General features: G+C 43.5%; 1 protein-coding gene across 1 annotated transcript in view; it reads right to left on the reverse strand.

Annotated features, from left to right (window-relative positions):
- METTL15 (methyltransferase 15, mitochondrial 12S rRNA N4-cytidine) overlaps positions 1-24,990 on the reverse strand; it is a 971,710-nt gene that overhangs the window by 625,664 nt on the left and 321,056 nt on the right. The window lies entirely within an intron of this gene.

Below are 24,990 nucleotides of genomic sequence, written 5' to 3' on the forward strand. Positions count from 1 at the left end.
TAAAACCCTACCGTGGATACTCACTCTCGGCTGAGGAAGCAAGACAACATCATGCGCTCAGGCAAGATTAGGGTGGCACTGACAAGCTCGAAGCGCAAACAAAGTTGCCCGAACAAACAACTCAATCGAACGTTCCCTGCTAATGCCACATCACAACGAACAAGATGCAGCACTTTCTCTTCTATCTCCCGGACTGGTTGCCCAATCCAATGACCAGCTGTCAAATCCTCGGAATAAATTCATCATTTTAAAAGATACAATGGACGTATTATTCTCTCACAACAATGACACACAAGGCTTACAAGCTCCCATACACCCACGCACACCCCCCACATCGGACCCTCTACTGGTAGATACCCACAACAGCCATTCGTGAAAAAGTCTAATAGTGCCAAAGAGAATGTGCAAAAAAGAGTCTAGAAGTAAATAAAAAGAGGCTAACCTTGACAACAGGCATTCTGAAAGTGGGCACCATTGCTAATGCAGGAGAAAACCCGGCTCTCGACTCCCCACTAGCTGTCATACCAAATGCCATGGAGGCATCTGCCTAAGATACCTCTGACCCAAAGAGCATCAACTGTATGCTGGACCAAGTTAAACATGCCAATGAAAGGGCAGGCCCCCAGGTAGCTGCCAAGAAACACCATCCTTCAATTAATGAGCCTTTTGATTCTTCCCCAGACAATCAGGGAAAGGACGCGTCTCCCCTAGCAAAATCTACTTGGTTCACGGCCCAGCCATCAATCAAAAATAAAATAGCAGCATACAATCAGCAGAAGCTCCTCCTTTGAAGGAATAGCTTCCCTGCTCATCGAGGTGTCTCCTCAACTTCAAGCCAGGAGCTTGGTCTCTTTGGACTTAAAGAGGCTCTCAGCAAAATCACATTTATCATCAAGTCCTGACATTGACGAGCCTAGTATCTGTTTGGATGACACCAGAAGCCCAACATCATGGCAAAAAAATGGGCTAAGCAATACCTGGGATCCCCTGCTCGATTAATTTTAATCAGTCGATAAGGCTCCAACTTACCTGTCAACCAAGTTAGATTTGCAGGTGAACCTTCTCAACACTATGGTAATCTATGACACAGCAATCACTTGAAAAATAGGTTCACTAAATGCGTTGGTACAACGTGCACAGTCTGATGCTGTCAAATTGCTTTAAATTGCTCTTGCGGTCCTGTGGAAGACAAGTTGGTAGAACTTGCTAGGTGGCTGTTCATCCAATAGCAACAAGGTCTACCACCTGCACCCATATTAGGTCACAACAAACAAGGCCTTCAATTGATACTGGCCAACAGAGCAATACAAACACACAGCCCCAAGTTGCCCGCCAGTTAACTGTTGCAAGTCCTAATGTTAGTGCCCCTACCATGACACGACAACCAAGGGTTCCAAATAAAGTCGCTCAACAGTGTAGAATAAACGCTCAGTCCTCCATCAGATCGGTCACTCACAGCTCTGAGCTAGTTACTGATCAGTCTTGTAATCAAAGAAGAGAGAGAGGAACTAGTATGGCTACTTCGTTTCCCCTGGGGTATAATGTATAAACAAAGAGAACTAGCTATTAGGATGATGTTTGCGCTCTATTTGTCTGCATGAGAAAACATTTGGTTTTTATGAAGGCCCTCACCCACCAACCTAGTTGGTGGCATGCTTCATCATCTGTGAAGAGACAGGGTCTTGATTCATTTATAAAAAACGATGACTTATTTTAAGTGAAATGGATGGAGTGCTGTCTCGAACCAGCAACCTAAGGCATGTTGGTGTGTGTAGGTGAGCACATCATTTTATAAATGAGTCAATACCCTGTCTCTTTATTTAGCCACCTAAGGCACCAACATGCCTTAGGTGGCTGGTTCGATACAGCAACCCATTCATTTCACTTAAAATAAGTCATTGTTTTTTTATAAATGAATCAAGACCCTGTCTCTTCACCACAGTATGGCGACTATTAATTTATTATCCTTCCCGGCTGCTTGATGCTAAAATGAGTAGTAGACATCAATAGCAAGTCCTTAAGACGCGAGCGTATGTATTTTTTCTTTGTCTATTCCTACAGACACGCCCAGCTGTGAGCCCAGCCGAACGCTACACACGTACGCTACTCTCACAAGCCCCGCCTGCCTTTAACAAGCAACACCTGCGGCACTGAGAAGCTATTTGAAGATGCCAGCTTCCAGAGATCATTTCCTACAGAACTGGCGGCCGGACAACAGGTGTATCAAAGGGTCTGGAGACACTGCCAAGTAAATGCTGAGCCCAGCCCTCGCTCGCGGCACAGCCACTAGTCATGCTGCCTTTGACCGTGACTATGCGTGCACGTTTTACCGCTAGTAGCATTTGGACACGTCCTTACCCCTCTATCTCCCCACCTTGTCAGAGTGCATTCAGTCCCGACTTTCCGGCGGAGCTCCTGGGAGTTTGTCCACTGTACTTAGTAGTAAGCACTATATTTCATGTGCAATTTCTCGTGCCAATTTCACAACAATGTACCACCGCAATTAGGTACTAACACCCTTACCGCATAAATCACACCACCGGCAATTGCCATGTTTCTCCACCAGCGCCTATACACTTCTGCCTTATCCGTTCGCACGTTTAGGCACCAGGCGCAGACCCACGAATCAATGTGGTTGAAAATTGCCTGTTTTTTAACAATATGTGTCTTCTGTTTGTCCTGTCTTGTCTCCTCTTGATTTCCCTACAGGTACAATCTGAGAGGAAACACCTCTCACATATAAAAGCACCTTAGCGAGTGCTACACATACAGGGCATTGACACACATATTTATCCATGTAATACCCCCACACATAAAAGGTCCTGATGAAAGCCAGTTAAGAAATAGGCCTGGCGGAAACTAGTCGACCACACTGGACGTTGGAGACCATAAGTCTATCCCCATACAACCCAAGCCTTTGTTTTTAATTACTGTCTGGGGCACACCAATAAAGCATCTTCTTGGGACGCCAAGGACAGTATTTTAAAACCTCACGCAACACATCAGCACAGCACACTCACGTACCAAAACCCGCTCCGCAGTAGTCTAGCGTCGCAGCATACCTGAGGCACACTTGGTGCCTCGGGTGGGGCCCGATGATGAAGCGAGGGCCTTCATAAAAACCAAATGGTTTCCCATGCAGGCACATAGAACGCAAACATCATCCTAATAGCTAGTTCTCTTTGTTTATACACTAGTTACTGATCACCCAGAAAGAACTACACTACCAAGGAAAAGACAGCAAAAAAGGGTAAGACTGAAAACAAACAACAGGCAAAAGGAGCCCCTCCCATGCAGCTTGAACAAATCTACTCCATCTTCAGGCCAACCTCAAAAATAATGAACTATTAGTGGAGGAGGGCTTACTCAGTGAACCTAACTTCACTAACGAGGACATGGTCAATATAGAGACCCCAAAACCGCTCCTCTAGTGCAAACAAATCTCTCTACCATACATAACAATCAACAATCTAAGCATGCTCTCCCAACAAATTTATCTCAAGAACCAAGCATCTGCGAGGAAATTGGCCCTGGGGCTCCTAAAGTCTAATCTATAGGTGCTCAAGCTGTTCAAGTAGTCAAAAATCCACTCCACATGGACCCAAATGGGACGAACAACCAGCCTCGGGCAAAACAAAGAGAAGCCCAGGTGTCTAATTCACCATCTAACTTGCCACCACACTGCTTCTACTCCATTCCAAAAACTGATATGAGACCCAACTCTCTGGTCTACATAAAGTTTCAAACTCTTACAGTCCCATCGCGTCCTGTGGCAAACCGCTAGCTCAGAATATCAGCAGCACCTCTGACAACCTATGCAAGTTGATCTTCACTTCAAATTACAAACCATGCGGCATTCTGATATAATCAACAGAGATTCAATGCTCTGCACAGCTCAGGAAATTCCTATTTTACAGCACATCAAGTCATCAGATATATAGTCACCCTTTTAAGGCCAAAAAGCCTTAAAATTGAAGAATTCACCACTATCACCTGGGCTAGCCCCCAGCATGTCGAGCAGGTGGGTGTAGAGAAACTAGATACTGCAATGTGGGGCATCGAGATCTCACACCACTTAGTTGAAGCTTACCCGCAATTTGTAACTCTTCATAGCTCTGACCAAGGTACTTCCACTTTCAAGAAACATTGGCACATCTATATAAACAAACCAAGCCAATATCAGTCCTCAGAGGGGCACAGAGTCATTTGGTGTCAACAACAAACTGCCATGACACCCACCTAGACAGCAATGACGAGGTCAAACAGTTACTAAGCCAAATCCAACATGCGCCAACTGACTGGGAATGGCTCCCGGGCGCGCTGCAACCAAATACTAACCGGCATAGGAATGTTTGCAAAAGTGACCACCTAGCGGACAGTCATTCTACGGAATATTTGACAGTCTGCTCATGGAATGTCGAAGGTCTCTACATTGAAGCTGTGCATTTTTTAGACTACAGCAAGGCCTTCTATCCAGTAATATTCCAAGAAACTTGGGCCCTGGATGCTATAGATCATCCAGTTTTCCTTGGATTTAGTAAACCGTCAAAACTCATTATGTCGCCCAGCTAAGAGCCTCACCATCTACATATTGGCTGAAAACAATGCAAAAAGCAGAGATTCCAATTACTCATCCAAATCTGCAACATGTAAAATTCTAGGAATGCTTTTTAGCTACTGTACAATCTTTGCTGATTACAAATGTCTACATTCACCCCTCACCCGCCAAGAAACAGAAAACAATTTACATCTTTCTGGTCTTTATTAATCCCCAGACATCTACAAATCCCACGACGCTTATTTTATAACAGGCAAATTCAACCTGAACCCGCTGCAGTTAGGAACATGTGACAAAATCCTGGAAATTCACGATCAGATCTGGCATGCCCCTTCGTTCCAGCCATGCAAACACAGGAAGGACAACATGGGTCGATCTTTTGCTAATTAGTTGGAGCACTTGGGATTGAGATCCAGATATACCTGCACAGCCTACATACCACTCAGCAATGACCAATTTTTCATGGACAACACCTTTATGTTCCTTGCCCACTTTCATATGATTAACCTCTACCAAATAGGAGCCCGCCTGGGAAGCGACCACCAATCCCAGAGGATTCTGCTAAACGTATTCTTTTCGACATATGATCAGGCACCACCGGTCAACGGACAGTCTCCACAATCAAATATAGCAGACTTCATTGGTCAACAGGATCTATCGAGCAGTTTGAATGCAAAGCCAGGAGTAAATGGGCGCTTATTTGAAAATCGACTTCCGACCCATTGGAACAATGGGCCCAGCTTCTGCCTCTTTTTTGGCTGAACATAGACACCACCATGGGAATCCAAAAGCTTCAGTAGGGACCTGTCCAAAAGGCTAACTTCTCAACGCATCACAGCAAAAAAGAAGCTGAACCACGCACTTCTGTTGCTACGAAACAGTTCACACCAAATCTACGGAGGGCGGTCCTGCCTAAGCTGAGAACCTTATATAAAAAAAAACATGGGAGTCATCTTAACCACTCGAAGATGCCAGCGAGTTCTGGAGACTGATGATTCAGGCCTCAGATCCTCAGTCACCCTCTTCATCCTCTAACATTTCGGAAGCTGCTTGGATGATTTTTCTACAGGAAATGTTTGAGGCCCCAAGACAACCCAGGAATAAAGGTACCAATCCTGGAGGCTGAAAGACTCTGTGATTCAATTCTCCCAGATGACGTGAAAAAACAATCGTTTCTGGGCGCTGAAATAGCACACCGGGTCTCAATGACCTACTACAAGCTATTGTTAAAGAGAATCCCAAATACTGGGCCAAACAGCTGTGCAACCTGTATAACTACATCCTTTTCAACCAGGTTAACCCGCACAGCTGCCGGGGACAATTATAGTCCAAATCTATAAACCTGGGAAGAAAAAGTTTCCATCAAGTTACCGGTTGATAGCTTTTCTAGACGCGGAGGTAAAATACTTTGCTAAGCTTCTGCTAGCCGAACTAATAGTTTGGGCAGAGCATGGCCTACTGGTCCCAGTGAATCAAACTGGGTTCATTAAAAAACACAGGCACAACCACCAACATCCTAATGCTGACCATGCTAATTGACTAAGCCTGACATCATTTCGCAGATCTGCACTTGTGTTTTGTGGACTTCTGTTCTGTCTTTGATGCGGTCCAGCATAACATCTTGTGGTCCAAACTACTAACCTCTGGAATTTCTACATCACTCCTCAGTGCTATCCAAATACTCTACACTAACACATTGGCAAGTTTAAGGCTGGGCTCAGGTGCGTCAGTCTCAAGGAAACTATTCACGTACAATGGACTCAAACAAAGATGATTCCTTGATCCGTTTTTGTTTAATCTGTACCTGGCAGAGCTAATTACCATACTTAACGTAAACTCGCATCCCCCTATACAATCTGGATTTAGAGCTTCTCATATGCTGTACGCTGCTGAATGCATTTGAATCAGTTACAAGAAGGTCGGCCTGCAACGACTAATCAACATAACAGCTACAAATGCAGCAAAGCATGGGCTTCGATTTAATGTCAATAAACCAAGACAATGGTACTGCACAAGAAGAACCCACCGCCAACATTTCACCTGGATGGCTCAGCCTTAGAATCCGTGACAGAATACAAGTACTTAGGAACAGCTTTTGAAACAAGAGGTGCATTCAACAAGCAGTGCAGCTCGATACTAAGGAAAAACAACTCCCTAACATCAGCTTTTTGCACTTTAAGGAACTCTATAAAAGTTCTGTCTCTCCAACCGCTCATCCAAGTCATGGTCGCAAACATGTCTCCTCTATAGCATATGGTGCTGAGGCTCTTAGAGGGAGAACTTACCAAATAATCAACAACGCTATAACTGGAACTTATCAGCAGGTGTTTAATCTCCCACGACGTGCCTAACCAGCTCAAATACGCCTGGAGTTCGGCCTTTGGAGACAGAATGTAAAAAGCGTTGGTGTGTTTCTAATAACCTGTTACAAGTTGAAAAAAGAGCCGAGAGCTACACTAAGCAGGATCGTGTGAAAGGCTATCTCTGATCTAGGAAACACCCAGGCACATGATTATTTAAACCTGGCTCTTAAGGCGTTTCAGGTAGAGGCTCTCTGGACCTCAACTCTCCCTCACCCACTTTTAATAGCGCTATAAACTCAGTAGTGAAAAAGCACTCCTCTCTCACGGACTAAGCCCGGCTGTCAAAAAAGACACACACTTGGATGACAATAGGACACATGGTCTCCTAAAGCGTCAACCAAAACTTGGGGAAATGTTTGGGCTTAAGGAAACTTTCAGGCTGCTAAATCATCGGTTAGGTTGCTCCCCAACATGATGCAAAACTCCTGTTGGGAGAAGGAATTCCATTGAGACTGCGAGTCGGCTTTACTTTTTTAAAGGAAGACACTTGTCAGATTGTTTGCACTTGCCCGCTTTAATGACAGAGCAAAGATGTCTGTTGAAACAGCACTTCATAAGGATCGGAATACGCAAGTGCCGGCAGGCAATCAAAGCCTGCCTACCAGGAGAAGATCTAATGCGCTAATGGAAATTCCTGAAATGTATGAATCTAGTGGAAATAAAATGGATTAAGCTGACCCCTTAGTGAGTGGTCATTCTCCGAACGCCCATGCCTGCTTGCACTCCGTCAATTCAACAGCCTTAGGGTTTTACGTTTGGTTTTCCTTCTAAATCGTGGTCACGTTCTACATACCTCCTGCTCTTTCTCCCACTTACCCTCACTTAGCTCACCAACCCTGTGACCCGCCGTAACAATCGGCAGTCATAGTCTTGTGTCAGTTATACTACTAGTAACACACTCCATGGTTTTTAATACATGCACTAAGCACTTTTTTCTCTGTGGCCCAGTTCAGTGAGGACCTCAAGACGTGGCTCTTCGGATGACCTCCGCACACTACAGAGCCACTCCCCCTCGCCCCACCCCAGTGCATTGAGACCCTTACGGGTGAGTAGTTATGCTGTACCAACCCCTGATTGATTGATTGAGCAGATCAACATCACTTGACTGTGTTTTCCACTCAAGCTTTTTGGACAAGATACTCAGCATGCTCCGATATGTCCAAAATGTTTTAGCGTCCCCTGTAACTCACCAGGCCATCAGCCGAGGACTACCTAATATCACAAGGTGATGGGGAGTTATCAATCTGGATGCTGCATAAAAGGGCTTGTAGCTGGGAAATGGACTGGAGGATCTCAGGAAAAATCCAGAAGACCTGCATACCAAACTTGATACCTCTAAATCAGAGTGACAATCACATTATCTGTCTTCTGACTTGATCCCATGTTCTTTTGATCAGGCAAATGGTGTAAATGCATATCCCTTTTCCTGGCACCAATACTCTCCAATATTGCAGAAAGAATCCATCACCACTACCTCCAGTTCGGGCCTTCAACTAAAGTACCTGTTAGTTTGATAATCCAGCTATGATGTAAACAGGTTTAGGAAAACCCCCTGAAAATATTGAATCCAGGACATGGAATACTTCTGGATCAAGTTTACAAAGGTTTGAATCCTGTAGGTGTTATGAGTTCCAGTCCACCACGATATTCGTCCTTCCCAAAACCTATTCCGCTCTCACTACCACTTGATTCTCCAGGTTGAAGTGCCAGAAGACCTTGACTATTTCAGTCAGAATCTTCAAACTCATTCCGCCCACAAGGTGTATGTATCGTATGGCTGAAATGCTGTCCATCTTGTGTGGTACACAACATTTCTGATCCAACGTATCACTATAAAGGTCCCTGGCAGGAGGTCCAGGCAGGTGATGTGCAGTTTACATTCCTTTTCTGACCATTTTTCTCCTGTAGATGACTCTCCACATCTAGTACCCTGACCAGTTCTGCTGGTGTCGGGCTCTATCTCCAAATCTTGATTGATACCGGAAATGTCCCTCTCATTCCTTGCCTGCAGATGGGCCAACCAGCATCGGATCTCCTCCTTGGTCTTCTATTAAAGAAATACTGATTCAGAGTAGGTGAAGCACCATCTCAGAAGGGAAGTTTCCAGCCTCTGGAGCAGTCTCTAGTGGAGTGAGCCCAGAAATAATGCTTGTATTGAGGTTGAGAGTAATGCCAACTATTCTCAAGATCTGTCTTAGCGAGGGTCTGGGTTTGGATTCTGTACTCTTTAATTCCTTGTATATCTCAGCTATCTTCTTGGAAGAAAGGCTTAGAGTGGTCTTGACCGAGTCTAAGACGAATTCCAGGAAGGCCACTTCCTCAGATTTAGTCCATCATGTATTTTTCTCTGTTGATAACAAACCCTAGACCTTCCAAGAGTGAGAATATAATCTTCAGCTGAATGGTGAATCTCTCCTGGGACTCATCCATGATGATGATGATATTGTTTAATTAGACAGACACAAGATGTTCCTGAGAATGGAAATACCCACCATCCAGAACTTGTGGTATACTGGCCACCCATTGAATTCTCTGAGTTTTATTACCAGAACAGAGTCCTCTGTCTCTCTTCTCCACCAGGACACCCAGAAAAGGTTACTGACAAATCATTGTGGATGTATGTGAGATCTTGAGATGGCCTCTTAAGCTTCAATTTTGTTACCTCCTGATCTATATGAAGTGATTTTCTTCTGTAGTGACCAAAGGCCACAGGAGGGTAATCTGCCTGGGGAGCCGTAAAACTCAATGTAGAGACCCTTGATAGATTGGAGGACCTATGCATCAGAGGTTAATTTGAGCTAATAGCGAGAGTACTTTGCCAAGCTGCCTCTGACTTTTGCATGAGAATAAGGGGGGAGGACTTACTAGAACAATTAATTGCTTTAGAATAGCCTTGGGATGATTCTCCTGTGCCTCTTCCTTTCCCAGCTTCTCTAGAGGGAAAGTAGCCTATGAATTGGGGGTGGTTTTGCCAGTGTCCTCTCTTAAGTCACTGTTCTGACTGGGGAGAGTGATTGCACAAAAAGCAGGCAGAACGTCCTCGCCTCGCCCCATGGTAAACCTTTTTGATCAATACCTGGGCTTTATCTAGGGATATGAATGTTGCAACCAATTTCCCTAGGTCTTTAATAAATGGGTCGCCGAAGAGACTAATCAGGCAAACATCCCCACCTTTGAGGAGTCAAAATCTCATAGTTTAGGGTCAACTTTAATGACAAGAGACCTGGGGCATTCCGTGGAAACTTCAGAGTTTCCTAAAAAAAATGATGGCTCTCTGGGTCAATCTGGACACATTTTCAGGTGACATAAGGGACCTGGGCAGTTTGGCTGCTACCGTCATATCGCCAATTTTAGTTAGGGGACCTGCCATATGGAGTAACTTGTCCTGGATGTAATGCTAGGAATGTTTTAGGCCCTTTTTAGGGTCTTTAATCCACTGGTCGGAAACGTAGCCATTTTGGTGTCAATCTCAGGACTTAGAGATGGTTTTCTCTTCAAGTAAATGGCATGGGTCTTAGCCACCCAGTCAGTTAATCGCTCTACCCTCATTTTAACCTCCTGTGCTGTAATTTTGAAATATAAATCCTCTCACTTCAGGGCAGCAGGTTGGTAAAATGAATGAGATTGGGGAAAAGACAAATTGGATATAATTTGAAACTAAAAACAATAAAAAAAACAGAGTTCAAAAGAGTTAAAGCTTTAAAATGTAATAAAAGTTTACCATAAATGAATTAGATACAAAACTCTGCAGTATTTGTTTCAAATTTCAGTCACACAGCAACACGGGCTTAAAACCTTCTGAGTCACAATCTATTGTTCTATAGCCACCAGATGTATTTGTCGGTAGACTTAAAGGAAGCTTCACTAAAAACATCTTGGTTGCTTGAGCAAGCACCCCTTCTACTTTTGGAAATCACCACCCTGGAACAACCACAACATATCTGCAAGCACAAATTATTAGGAGTATAATCCAAAGGACATACATAACTTTACACTTGTAAATGATTAAAAAAAAATGCTTCTGTGACTGATGGGTAGTTTAGCTAACCCACAAGGAATTTCTGTGTCAGAATTCCCTGAGACGGTCACAGAGCAAAGGTTAGTGTGGCTTCCCAGAAAAGAGCGTCATTCAGGAGTTGAGTATTGGGTATAATCGACTGAAGGGTAGCCACTAATTCAAATGATCTTCCCCGAGAAAATGGTTTGTCTCTTAGGCTACACTACCTATAATCAGGGCCCAGGAACATTGGTGAAGCCGGGAAGGGGCATGCTTCTAAAGGGGAAATGGAACAAAGGGAACTGATGACTGATTATTTGATGTACACTGATTGCAAGCAAAATATATGAGATTGTGGATGATTGACTAAGGAGCAGGAGGACTGCTACTGCTAACTATCCTTTCTTGCCTTCTTAAGCTATCAATCAGGATATTTGTATAGCCCCAAATACCCTAAATTAAGATTTCTGGAGAAGTTATAAATGGTGTAATACTTTTCTGAACCATATATTCTGAGATCTTATTATCAAGGACAGAAGATGGATTAGGTTCTAGATAATAACAATGCACCTGTTGGAGTGGTGTTATCAACTGTAGGAATCCATCAATGATGTATGCTGACAAAAAAGTCGTAGTGCCTTAGTGAGGAGTCTGTAAGCTGAAGGGACAGAACCTACATATAGACATCTAAACAACACGCCAGACTGAAGTCAATAGAGGGGCATAGAGAGCTAGCTGCATATCAGCTGAAGGAGATAGGTATCTAGAGATGTCCTGGATTTGTGATAATCTGATTTCATTTTAAAGACAGACCGAAAGAGCTCCTCTACGATCTCTTTTCTCAAACCATCTCTTCAAACAGTCCTCAGTGGGTGCTAACTCTTCTGCAGCTCTACATGGGATGAGCCTAGTATATGAAAGCTTCATCCCCTTTTTCTTGTGACAAGGTGACTAAGTTAAGATAGCCAGACTTCAGGCATCTTATGGAAGAATAAAGGAAGATTAGGAACCAACACTTTCGAAAAATAAGGATTTGAAATGTGCTCTTGGCAGGCAGTCAAGGGAGGGCATTCAGCGCAGGCGTGATGTGGTCATGTCATCCATTTCAGACTGAACAGGAGATTAGAAGGATTCTTTGGATTTCGTACATTGATTTATTTGGGTGCCTAATGTTGAGACATGTTTCTCTGAAATATTAATAAACACTTTGGTTATGAATGGACATCAAACGAACATGTAATCAAAGTACCATGCAGAGGCTCAGTTATTTAACTGAAGTGTTATTAGATCAACGGAGTATAAGGTAACTAGATAGATGATCTTGAAAATTGCACCAATAATTCAATAAACAGTCAACTGCAGTTTACAGAAATATAAGACACAAACATTTACAGAAACCCAGCTATAGATAAATCTGGAACCAGAGTTATACTGTGACATGTAAGTAGGCCATCAAATCTTATTTGTTTCTTTGCATTCTGGTACCAGTAGTATTGAATCTTTAATACGTTAAGCAAAACAAATAGCAGAATTCAAGATAAAAACAGCAATGGGTGAGCTACTCACACCGAACTTGGAGAAAGATCAGTTTTATATATTAATAAAACTATTGGATTATGACCGAGCTCTCAGGTGTCTGTTTGATGCACTTGCACTGTTCCCAAGAATGAATCTGAGGATGCCAACTTAATTTTTTTTGCCTCCAATTTCTAATTCCTTCACATATACAAAATTTTACATTTTATTTCTTTATCAATATTCTTAATTCTGTTCATATTATTTAATTATTCTGTTAATATTTAATTTTCTGAGCATCTGCGGACCCACTGAGTAGGCATTGCAGACCCCCAGGTTACATATGGCTGTTTTACACCATTCCAAAGAAATATGGGTCCAAGCACACAGAAGAAAGTAGGCTGGAACCTGACAAGGGATATTTTCAGACACTTCACTTATGTAGTCCACTTCGCCCACATTAGGTGGGAGTAGGTTGTCTTGTCACTTTATTTTCCACTGCATGCTAGTGCTTGTAGTGTTTCAGTGTATAAAAACAAAAAGTACATGACCCTGAAAGCAAACAAAATATAGGACCAGTAATCTCAGCACTGTACCATATTGCCACTTGGGATACTGTCACACAAAATGTGTTAAATAAGCTACATGTAAATGTCACACACAAGCTCATTGCAAACAGAAGAATGTCACAGGTATGTACAGGAAACTTGATAGCATAACATGTGCCCCCTTGTATGCACCCGATGGCCCTGTGGCAACAGGCCTTTGTTTCCTCTCTGCTAGAGTTTTCATGGCGGAATCACCACCATGAAAACCGTGGCAGAGAGGAAACTTATAATATGCTTGGCAGTGCCGCATCGGCACCGTCAAGAAATTTGCAGCCTCAAGACTGTGGCAAAACTGCCAGGGATGTCTGATCCTTGGCTGTTTCGGCGGTCCCATGGCGGTCAGCACTACTTGTAATAACGTGGTAGGACCGGCAGTGCCTGCACCACCACCATAGTCATAATGAGGCCTTAGTCTGTCCAGCCATCAGCCTGGCTTATGTGTTTCTCTCCCTGTCTGCCTAATTGAATGTGCCTCCTTCACCCCATCAAATATCCACACATAGCACTGCTATAGCCCACATATAGCGTTGACAGGCAGTTAGTACCTTTTCTCTTACACTCCCACTGAGTTCTCAGTAGGCAAATGAGAACAGAACATTTGCCAAGTAGCCCTACCCATCAAGATCTAGTCAACAGTAAATAAAGTAAATGCCTCTTATTTGAAAGTATTTAGCCACATGTGACTAGAGAAAGAAGGGCTTGTGTCTGTTAAATGAAAACCTGGTATGACATGATGCAGCTCCTTCCATACCTTGTGCACCACATGGTGCTAATCTGTGTGCCAATGCACCGAATGTTCATTGCACAGGACTATCTGCTGCTGCTTTCTAGGCATTATAAAAAGATGTTCACAAAACCAAGCCAGCACAATACATAACCATCCCACACCAGGACCTCTATCACAAGACCACCTGAAGGTTGCCTGTAAGGACAGTCGAATTCTGTCCAAGAAGCACTACTCCTCCATCCTAGTTTTACCTGGCACATGGTTGACACCGATAAATGTGCACATTTCTATCTACTCCACTGCTCATGTAGACGAAGAGCACAGAAGTACATTTCGATCATTAGCTTATCAGCAAAAACAGTAATTCAATGGAATGATATGCAGATGCTGTTTAGGGCCTATGTATGCCAATGTCAAACCGGTGGGTGTCAACTGTGAACAAGCATAAACTTGCTGACAAAAGCATTCCCCATGCCTCCACCCTTCTGCCTCATGCCAGCTGGTAATTACTGGAGTAGTGGAAGCAAGCCCAGGGCTCTGGGCTGCTTTGTGGGCTGAACCTGAATTTGAGTGTGCAAAACCAGAGTTTTAGGCCTAGAACTGCAGGCTGAAATGCAGGCGGGTTATTGTTGGCCGTGGCGAATTTGCGGTCAGATTTCCGTACTTATGGCCATTTCTTAAATTAAATAGGATTGTATTTTAAACACCTGAAGTAACATTCTCTCACAACAAAGTTAACAAGCTAAATACAATTGACTCTGTACAGCAAAACTGTTGTTTTTCCCCCTGGCAAATAATATTAAGAGACTTGCTAAAAAGGCGTACCAGCATAATTAGCCCATGCTATCCAATTCTTGTCTTTTTAATCACATACAGCTAAATGGCAGCGCATCCCAATGGCCCGGTGAATAATAGGACAAAGACCATATTGGTTCATCTCACAATTGAGTCACACCTGAATAGTTTAGTTATGAAAGCCCATCACAGTCCCCCTAGGAGTTTTGCATAAGCCGGCTGTGATGACGCATCCACTCATGATGAGGCCACTAGCAAAAACTTCTAGCGCTTCAATTACAATCATTTGCATGAGGGTCTGAAAGAAAAAAAAATACAATACACCCAACACGAAGACGAAGAGACACGTAATTACTTCTTAAAGCTGGCTGTGCGGAGGCCCGAGGCTATGCTACCAGCGACCGCTCCGTGTGCATAGCACATATCATGCGCGAAAGAAAAGTTCTTAAGCAAAATTACATAAAAACAGTTTAACAGCCTTTAATTATTTAGGAGATTCCCTACCAATACATTAACCATGATAACATTAAAAAGATTAGTAATATCGCGGACACTCATGGCCGTCGGTAAGTGTAAAATGTTTTGTCCACGTCGCTCTCATTTTGTTCAAATGAAGGCTTTAACTGTTAGCAGTCCTACACCTTCATTAACTTGGCAACAGCCAGAGGGGCCTACCACAATAACATACTTCACAGAATCGAAGCACCTCTTGCCCATACCAAAGAAAAAAATCGCATCTCCAAAATGCATACTTACGTTTAATGGATTAAAGAAAAGCCAACACGAACTGTCTTCTTTGCTGTTACATTCATTTTACATAGTACTTCACCTCTGTTAGGTGCATACACGCAGATATATGAAAAAAGCTGCACCTTATATGCACATCTGTATGACATGCAAAGTTTGATACGCTATATAACAAGTCACTAGTAGGTAGTTCTAGTTAGGACTTAGTTACCATAGGATAATGGCAACATTTTATTCTCAATAACTTTGGCGCCGATTGACGAATCTTTGCAAAATTACCAAAACTAATTCTTTGTTGATATCAGCTCCTATGTTCAAAGTTTGGGGGTGATTCGTCAAGGGGGGCCCGAGAAAAAAGGGGGGTTCCAAAACGTGTTTTCTCCATGTTTTGCGCGAATAGTATCTATAAACCACGGAATTGCCAGGTCATTCCTCCAACCCCGCCCCTTACCAACCTCAAGACCCCGGCCCCAGTAAAGTGAAACCTACGGCCTTACGCATTGTCTACCTCAACACTCGTTTCTTGGTTAAAAAACAGTTGGACATCTTTCTGTTGTTAATTTTAGACAAGCCAGATGTCTTCCTGGTTACGGAAACATGGTTAACCCCAGACTCCACCCCAGACATATTAGCAGCACTACCTCAGGACTATTACATATTACATGCTAATCAGCCTCCAGGTAAGGCGGGTGGCGGAGTAGCTGCTATTATCCATAAAGATCACAAATTTACCTCCATCACCCATCTCAACCTTCCGGCGGTGGAGAACTTGGCCATCAAATTGGACTCCATCTCAGGATCCCTTATATGTGTCATCATGTATAGGCCCCCACAACACACGCCCTCATTTCCTCTTTCTTTGAATGAACAGATAGTGAACTTAGCAACTAACTACACTAACATACTTCTCATAGGTGACCTGAATTATTGGTTTAACGATGCCCTCAGCGAGCCACACACAGCAGAATTATCTAACCTACTTTCTAACCTCAATTTCACACAGCATATCTCCACTTCTACCCATATTAACCCCTTCGACGCTCATGACGAGCTGGGCTCGTCATGGCGTAGCCTCCTCGCACGCTCATGACGAGCCCAGCTCGTCACGTAAAGTGCGATTACGAAAAACCCAGCGTACGGGCGGAATTCCGCCCGCACGCATGCGGTTAAAGGGCACACACTGGACCAAATCTGGTCCACCAATCTAACACTCTCGGTACCCACTATCTTACCCTGCATATGATCAGATCACCATCTAATAAAATTTACAGCAATAATCCCCCTCAACGTCAAGACCACCACGAATGAGGGTGGTATGATAAGAAAGTGGTGGGCTCTCAATAAACAGGAATCTATTAACTCCATAGCCAACTCAGTGCCCACTCCTGACTACGATATCAACTCCACGGAAGAGACTATCTCTACCTGGCTACTTATCGCATGCAACACACATTCCCCGCTCAAGCGTGCGCGTCAAGCAGACGCTCAGAAATGGTTTTCTGGTGAATTAAAAAGCCAAAATCTAGCACTCCGTCAAAAAGAGAGGAGATGGAGATCATGTTACTCCCCTGAAGAAAATCGAGGATTCAAAGGCTCGCAAAGAGTATGAAATTGCTATTACTACAGCCAAGGCCGTTTACTTCTCTGCCAGAATCTTGAGCTCCCACAATAGGTCAAAGGAAATGTTTGGGATAGTTAATGATTTTTGCAATGCTGAGAGAATCCTCCCCAAACAGTCTCCTACACAATACCTATGTAACTTCCTGAGTAACTATTTTATGAATATAATTGCCAGCATTAAAGCGAGTATTTCCACCGCCAGGCTTGTGGTGCCTTTTGATACCATGACCACCAAAACGAACACCATTGACCACTTTCCCTCCATCTGTTCTCAGACCTTCATAGACTTGCTGGCCCAGACTTTACAGGCTCTCCTAGGCCCCAAAGATCGCTACCACATGTGGGGTCCCAAAAGGATCATCGCTGTCTCCTCACCTGTTTAATCTTTACCTCCTGCCCTTGATTCACTCCCTAAGAAACAGAAAGGTAACCATTTTTAACTACGCGGATGATCTTTAGCTTGTTTTCACCATTGATAATTCCCCTGATTCAATCCAGGAATTTCAAGATACTATGCTTCATATTCAGTACTGGATGGATCTCAACCATCTTAAATTGAACCTGAGCAAGAATGAACTAGTTCTGGCCGGGAGGGCCCAGATCTTATGGGGCCCACACTACTGGCCTACCGAACTGGGCTCCCCGTCCTCTTCGGTAAAAAACTTGGGAGTGACCATTAATGCTGATCTCTCACTTAGAGGCCAAGCAGGGGCAGTGGTTTCCACCTGCTTTTTCCAGCTTCGCAAAATCAGGGAGATTGCGCACCTGATAACTCATGCCGCTCTTATACAGCTAGTGATCGCCCTGGTACTTTCTCATCGATTTTTCCAATTCCATCTACCACAGTTTGCCACTGGGCTTACTTAAACGTCTTCAGCTGGTGCAAAACCAAGCTGTGAGACTAATCCACAAATAACGAAAATGGCAATCGGCCAGACCTCTATTAGCAAAACTTCACTGGCTCCCAATTGCGCAACGCTCAGCTTTTAAGACGGGGTGTCTAATCTTTAAGGCCCTTCCCTGTAGGAGCTTCAAATTCATCATCTGCATGATTTCAAGGCATATCCAGCCCGCAACCTGCGCACAACACATCTCCAGCTGTTAACTACCCCCACTGTTAAGCTCAAACGCCAGGGAGGATGCAGGTTTTCCTATCTGGCCCCCAAATTTTGGAACTCTTTACTTCTCACGATCCGATCCTGCAATAACCTCCTGGGGTTTAGAAAAATGCTCAAAACTTGGTTGTTTGAGCAGGTTTATGCGTAATCCGCTGCTGCTTTGATACTGTTCAAGTAAAGCGCCAAGAAACCTCCTGGTGTACGTGTGCTATAGAAATTTTTATTAACATAACATGACATAACATGAGGTATTGCCTAGAGTCTGTTGCTGCTAAGGTGAGCTGGTGCGGGACTCGTGGATTAAAGCGTGAGCTAAAATTGTGTGTCTTATGCTGTGTAGTCATATGCCATGGCCGCTGCACTACACCGGTGGAAGTAGTGTCAGCATGTGTTTATACCTACTAGGTTGAACTACTGACCTGTTCTGGTCTGAAAGTCCTGGGGTATGGAAAATTTGTGCGGTATTGTCTAGAGTCTCATGGTGCTAAGCTGAGCTGCTGCCAGACTCGGGTATGAAAGCGTGAGCCTAAACTGTGTGTGCTATGCTGTGAAGTCTTGTGCTCTAGGCACTGTGCCATACCTGTCCAAGTAGTGTGAGCATGTAGTTACAGCTACTTGGATGAACTTTTGTTTCGAACATTGTAGCTTGTGTATGGTGCTTAGGGGGTGTTATAGAGGGAGTGCGAAGGTAAATTGCCGCTTATCAAATCAATTCGGTATTTGCGAAGTGCTAACTACTCACTCCTACGGGTCTGAATGCGCTGGGGGCATAAGCTGAGCTGCTGACGGACGCGGGGTAAAGCCATTGAACTACTGACCCCTACCGGTCTGAAAGTGTGGGGTACGGAAACGTATTGCGTAGAGTGTCATGCTGTTAAATTGAGGTGCTGCTGGACTCAGGGATGACACTGTTAGCCTAAACTGTGTGTGCTATGCTGTGAAGTCATGTGCTCTGGGCGCTGTGCCACACGTGTTCAACTTGTATATGGTGCTTAGGTGGTGTTGTATAGGGAGTGTGAAGGTAAATCAATACAGTATTTGTAAAGTGCAAACTACTCACCTGAGGTCTGTGCTGCAAAGTGAGATGGTCTGGCCGCTGCGCCACAGCTGTGTGGAGAATACATTTTGACGAGGGTCCAGGAGTTGCCGTTATCTGGCCCTAAAATAGCGGGCCTAAGTTGTAAGTTATAGGGTGGCTCTAAAAAGAGCCCTTGTGTTCAATAGTTAGAGCTACATATAAGTGTGGATGCACAGCTTTAAGTTATTCAGGAAACCTCTGTTTCCTTGATCCTTGAAGTGTACTCCATCCCTTCTGTATATATCAGTTATATCAAAACGTATGTTGTTGTTGTAGATGGAGCCCATTTTATGGTCTCTGAGGTATGAAGACACAGCTTTGTTGACTTTCATCCGAGATTTTTCAATCTGAGGACAACATTGTTTGGACCATTTCCACTTTTGTCTTTGGCATATATTGGAATATACAAGTTTGAGGCAAAAGTAACATCAATTGTCCAAAGGTGTCCTTCATAAGCATTTCCAAACCTACCCCAGTCAATGTGCCTAGGTCGTTTCCACCACAGTACACAATCATGAGGTCAGGGTGTTGGAGATACAAACAGGTTTTAACCAAAGGCAACAATTGGTGCCACATCAATCCTCTCTGTCCAAACCATTTAATGTCCACATTTTGTAAACCTAGGTCTAAGTCAATAGGTCTCTGTTCTGCATACCTCTTGCACCAGAAAACATAGCTATGGCCTACGATCCACACTAGCATTTGGAAGGTATGGCTTGAAGGTATGGAAAGATGTCTGTAGCTCATGCAGTTCCTTCGTAGAATAAGAGATATGTTTAAAGATGGGGTGTGGGGTGGTGTTTTAGGCTCCGAGTGAATTCTCCCGATTCATGCCCTTATATAGGTACAATTCACATTGCCCTTACACAGGCATAGAAATCAATCCCTTATTTAGACATAGCCCATGCAGACCAAATACAGGCATAGCTACTTCCACCTGTACCGAACGTCACAGCGATTTCTTGGGAAATCGGCTTAAGCAGTTAGGGAACTTCCCCTTGCTTGAATATTGATTTGTCCAAGAACTTATGTAGTTTGCAAAGAACAACTATTCCCTAGGGGTTCTTTCCTGATGTTATTATGCCCGACTTTACGTCAATCTATGTCATTCCTAAACACCTTCAAGGTATAAATATACCTACACTTGCAATGGCAAACTACGGTGGTTCGGAGCAGTTCGACTATCTACTTGCCCGACGCAGCTCGCTACAGCTAGTGCCGAAGGAAGCCGACTCTCCCGCTGACGCACTCATCCAGAGACTGGCTTTCTCTCGCCGAGAATCCAGCTCCAGTGTTAACAAACTCCCCTTGCGGGGTGTTGGGAAATCGAGTCCTGGGACAGAGATACCAGACCTCCTTCCTTCAAAACCAAGGTATGGAGCTGATTAGAACCTAGAGAAACCTGTGGTAGATTCTTTGCAAAAACAACTAAACCTATGCTACACAATACTTACTTCTTCCCGCATACTAGACTTAGGTTAGGTACATTGGGGTAGGCGTATTTATAAGCACCAGTTGAGTATTTTAGTCAATGTTATTTATGTATGCATTTTTATATGGCTTAGAAACTATACAATGCTTTTACAGTATTATTTTATAATTCGCTTCTTGCTGTACGCATTATACTTTGCAGTCTGCTTAACGATTGTAGGAGTTCTCTTCTCTTGCTTGAGAAAGAAGACTGTTCAATAAACCTTTTTATTGAAAACGCTTTCTGTTGAAACGAAGCATGCATGATTGGCTGAGTGAAATACTTATCTATTGTTTCAGCGAATCTAGAGATCTATTTCTTATTCTTGGGAAACAAAGTTGTCATGTTAATGCGGTTGTCAGACACTAATCCCTTCTTGTGAATTGAAGAAAGTTTCTAGTGACCTCTGAGCTAGCTGGCACTCACTATTAAGTTTAGTATATGCGATAGAGACCTAGTCGACCTCAGTCCGACGTCTAATCTATAGGATATATTATTCCAATGCGCAGAGCCTATTGTGAATATAGGAACTACACTACAGGGGAACTAGTTTCTTTTCACTTACAAAACGGTACCTGATTGGGAGATGAAAAGCATTGTTTTTTAAAAGAAGGGTGCACATTCGTTTTGTGGAAAAGCATCTTTGTGATTGGTTAAGAAAAAGCAGTTTGAACGTGGAGTACATATTATAGGATAACATTTTATCAACTCAACCACACCTGCTACTTGCATTTGGAATGCAGTGTTCGAACTTAAAACAAACGTGAACTTTTAACCTGCACGACCCGTGAAATGTTCAAGAAAATGTTTCAAAAAAATATTGTTAGGTTTAAAAAAATTGATGAACTTTTAACCTCCACATGTTGTAGAAAGTGTGTTGATAGAATACTTTGCATTTCTGACTTCTATGTGTACTTAAATATTAATGAAATAGTTTATATGGGAAATGAGAAAGACAGTAACAGAGAGAAGTTTTGAAAGCTTAAAGAATCAAGGAACTATTCTAATTTGTTCTTTATTACCTACTGGCGGTTGCCAGTAGGTAGTTATAGAGTTAGGCTCGAGTTTCCATAGGAAGAGCATTTTTTATTTTGCCTATAACTTTGGCGTCATTTCATGAATCTTCATGAAATTTTGAAAGTAGTGTTAGTTTGCGTTTATACAATATAGGGAAGCGAAATACTTACCCCTACCGGTCTCAAGACTCGTAGATGAAACCATGAGCTCATTACTGTAAAGTCATGTGCTCTGTGTAGTATTCCAATGCAAGTCATAGTAGAATGTTAGTATGTAATTCTACTAGGATCTAAGTATGTAATGTTCTAATGTAGGGCTGTCGTGAGGGGAACCTTGTGGAGTTTGTACATGGTGCTGGAGAAGACGGTTGCCTTGGTGTCTGCTCCTGTTGGTGGCTGTTTCAGATGTCTTGTTTTTCTGTAATAAATCTACTTATTGGATCCACTGCTGTCTGCCTTTTCACTACATGAATTTGCAGACGAGCGGGAGAAGGTAAAAAGAAAGCACCACTCACCAGTATTTCAAAATTGCTTTCGTTGTGCTGAAGTCCCGTTTTCTTCGTATAGCTGTTTCTACTCATGCCAGGGTGGTCAGCTCATTGAACTAAGTCATCCGACTTCTGGTAGGATTTATATTTTTAGATTTTGCACTTCCCTGCTTCTTCACTATAATCTGGTCGCTGTACTACACGTGTGTAAGTAGTGTTAGTATGCGTTTATACTAACAAATGCATCATGGTCCTAGGGAGGGCGACATGTCACGCGCAGCTCATACAATGTCCCAGGGTGTGCGTTCGCAGGACATTTGTGTTTGCTATTAGAGGGCTGGTGCATGGTTTCCACCCTGTGACAGCAAATCCTTGTTTGACTATTTGAAGCGAGAGGAGGAAAACCTTGTATCGCTTTAATAGAGGGGATGCGGAGGGTAAAAATGGAGAGAAAAAAAAAAGCGGGGTCTCAACCGTTCATTTAAATGAGGCCCCTGGTGGGCAATGTTCCGTGGCCAATCCAATTATTATATTGCAGGGTCTCTGTAGGACTGGGGATCTTGATGTCACATGTAAATTACGTGCGGAAAGGCACAGAGACGTTTTGCAGCCTAGGGGACCGCCACCTTTCCGGGTATTAACTAATTGTTCGAGGGGCTCGAGCCCAACTGAAGCCGGGGATCGCCACACTCCGGGGCTTTATTTAAATATGTAGGGTGGGCCTCGGCAGTCCCTGAAGCCTCGGTGGTCCTAGGCAGTGCCTTATTTGTTCTGTATTAACATGGGCATATCCTATGCTGATGATACACAGCTTATCCTGGTACTTGACAGGGAGCTGCCCGGAGCTGAGGAAAACCTTAAAAAATGCCTGACTGCCACATTTGAGTGGATGAAGATCAACTACCTAAAATTTAACTCTGGGGAAACGGAAATCTTACCATTTGGCCCCCACAATCTGTTTTCCCCCAAGCAATGATGGCCTGAAGATGCTGAAGCCCCCCCGACATCATCTCTTCTGCCCGTAACTCAGGTATTACGTTTGATGACTCACTGTCATTCAAGCTACAAGCAATTGGTGTGGCCCAGCACATGCTTCTATATCTTCCGAATGCTCAGGAAATTCTTTGACCTCCTCCCACTATCAACAAGGAAAACGGTAGCGGTGGCACTCATAACATCAAGACTGGACTACTGCAATAGCCTGTATGCGGGAGCAAATAAGGCTGTGCTCCACAGGCTGCAGATGGTCCAGCATGCCACCGCTCGCCTGGTTCTTGGTTGGCCCAGGAAACCATCTGCCTCAGCTGCACTAAACGCCCTTCATTGGCTTCCAATCCATAAACGCATCTTATTTAAAATGTTGGTTATCACTTTTAGAGCCTATCACTTACAAGGACCTAGGTACCTCTCTAAAAATTTCAAACGCCATATCCCCATTCGGAGTCTAAGATCCTCCAATCAGAATCTTTTAGTTGTTCCAAAATTCAGACTTGCCACCAAAGGTGGAAAATCCCTTGCTGTTCTGGGTTCCAGAGCATGGAATAAACTGCCACCTTCACTCCGGCAAATTCCATCAGAACCCCTTTTTAGGAAAGCCCTTAAGACCTGGGTTTTCACGCTTACCGATGCTGCCTGTAGAGCCTTAGTGTGAAGGATTTAATCTCCTGGGAATTGCTTCTGCTAACCACCTTTTCCATTCTGGGCTGGTATTAAGTGCCAAGATGCTCCTTGGAGTGATAGAATGCGCTATAGAAAAACCTCCTTACATTACATTACATAGTGTTATAAAGTGATACACTCATAGAAATCTTGCAGTTGTAGAATTACCCAGGCTTAATTTTTCTAATAGTCAGTTAGATTGTTTGGTAGGTGCACAGTAATATTAGAAAGGTTTGCTCTTAAAATCTCCTATAAATAGATGATTTTCACAATAAATAATAGACAAGTGTTGTCAGAAAATGAAGACCTATACACTCAGTTATTTATTTGGAAAAAAAGGAACCTTTATTAAAACACAAATAAATAGAGACATAAGTTTAATATAATAAACAGTATAATATACAAAACGTGGGTTGGACTTCAGAGGAAGCAGCGTAGGAACCTGCAAGACAAAAATGAAACATAAAAATGGGTGCCACGTGGAATAGGTAAAGAAAGGTAGTCCGAATGAAAGGACGATAGTGAGAATGGAAGGGAGAGGGAGTGGGTGTAAGGGAGAAGGGGAGGGAGAGTCAAAAGAAGGGAGGGAGAGTCAAAAGAAGAGAGGGAGGAGGATACAGAGCGTCGGCCTACTGCACCCAGCCCTTAGTGTTAACCCTCCCGTCACCCGTTTGTCTAGGTTGCTGGGGTTCGCGAGAAAGAGTGTGGTTCAGCTAGTCCTTAAAATGAAACACATGAGGCCCGAGATTAGCGGCCATATTATCAAGGAACGGCAGGAAACTGCAGCTAAAACGGCGATAAGGGGTTGATAAGAAAACAAGTTACTTACCTGTAACTTTGGTTCCCCAGTATTGGTAACTTTCATAGAATCCCATGCTTTGTATCATTCCCCGTCGTCGGAATGGGAGTCTCGGTAACAAAAATACCATAGTTGTAGGTACAAAAGACCAAGGAAAAAGGCCTAGGCCTCCTTCCCTTTTGTAACATATCACCCTCTTTGTGTAAAAGAGACCAAACTTTGGCCTCAGCCAATCAGAAGTGCCTCACCCCATAGAACCTTCCTGAAGGAACCTCAGAGCCTCAGATTTTCGTAGCTGTTGTGTACTTAGACACCATATCCGTAGTAGGCTGAGCTTTCCTCGGGGAGGTGGGTGGGCGCATGGGAATCTATTAAAGTTACCAATACTGGGGAACCAAAGTTACAGGTAAGTAACTTGTTTTCTTACCCCA

The sequence above is a fragment of the Lissotriton helveticus genome, chromosome 3_2 (assembly GCF_964261635.1).
Source record: "Lissotriton helveticus chromosome 3_2, aLisHel1.1, whole genome shotgun sequence".
NCBI lineage: Eukaryota > Metazoa > Chordata > Amphibia > Caudata > Salamandridae > Lissotriton > Lissotriton helveticus.